The 1115-nt window shown below is 41.9% G+C and overlaps 1 non-coding gene across 1 annotated transcript; it reads left to right on the top strand.

The window, feature by feature from the left end:
• The first annotated feature begins 563 nt into the window (after positions 1–563).
• Positions 564–671, top strand: LOC130963870 (small nucleolar RNA R71). Its single transcript, XR_009079987.1, has one exon. It is a non-coding gene; the product is annotated as a small nucleolar RNA R71 (small nucleolar RNA).
• Positions 672–1115: the final 444 nt, after the last annotated feature.

Here is a 1115-nt window from a genome sequence, read left to right as displayed (position 1 = left end):
TGCTTAGAACTCTCTGTCTGTTGCTGAGAAGATGATGGAAAAGGCTTGTTATTGCTAAACCTGTTTCTTCCACCATTATTATTATTGAAACCTTGTTGAGGTCTCTCTTGATTCTTCCATGAGAAATTTGGGTGATTTCTCCATGAAGAATTATAGGTGTTTCCATAGGGTTCTCCTAGGTAATTCACCTCTTCCATTGAAGGGTTCTCAGGATCATAGGCTTCTTCCTCAGATGAAGCATCCTTAGTACTGCCAGGTGCATTTTGCATTCCAGACAGACTTTGAGAGATCAAATTGACTTGTTGAGTCAATATCTTGTTCTGAGCCAGAATGGCATTCAGAGTATCAATCTCAAGAACTCCTTTCTTCTGACTAGTCCCATTGTTCACAGGATTTCTTTCGGAAGTGTACATGAATTGGTTATTTGCAACCATTTCAATTAGCTCTTGAGCCTCTGCAGGCGTCTTCTTCAGATGAAGAGACCCTCCAGCAGAGCTATCCAAAGACATCTTGGATAGTTCAGAGAGACCATCATAGAAAATACCTATAATGCTCCATTCAGAAAGCATGTCTGAGGGACATTTTCTGATTAATTGTTTGTATCTTTCCCAAGCTTCATAGAGGGATTCTCCATCCTTCTGTCTGAAGGTTTGGACTTCCACTCTAAGCTTACTCCATTTTTGAGGTGGAAAGAACTTTGCCAAGAAGGCATTGACTAGCTTTTCCCAAGAGTCCAGGCTATCTTTAGGTTGTGAGTCCAACCATATTCTAGCTCTGTCTCTTACAGCAAAAGGGAATAGCATCAGTCTGTAGACCTCAGGGTCAACCCCATTAGTCTTGACTGTGTCACAGATTTGCAAGAACTCAGCTAAAAACTGATGAGGATCTTCCATTGGAAGTCCATGGAATTTGCAATTCTGTTGCATTAGAGAAACTAATTGAGGCTTAAGCTCAAAGTTGTTTGCTCCAATGGCAGGGATAGAGATGCTTCTCCCATAGAAGTCGGGAGTAGGTGCAGTAAAGTCACCCAGCACCTTCCTTGCATTGTTGGCATTGTTGTTGTTTTCGGCTGCCATGGCTTCTTCTTCCTTGAAGATTTCTGTTAGGTCCTCAAC

This window comes from Arachis stenosperma, chromosome 2, assembly GCF_014773155.1.
Source record: "Arachis stenosperma cultivar V10309 chromosome 2, arast.V10309.gnm1.PFL2, whole genome shotgun sequence".
Lineage (NCBI taxonomy): Eukaryota > Viridiplantae > Streptophyta > Magnoliopsida > Fabales > Fabaceae > Arachis > Arachis stenosperma.
The sequence above is the reverse complement of the archived record's forward strand: the minus strand, read 5'-3'. Positions and strand labels throughout refer to the sequence as shown.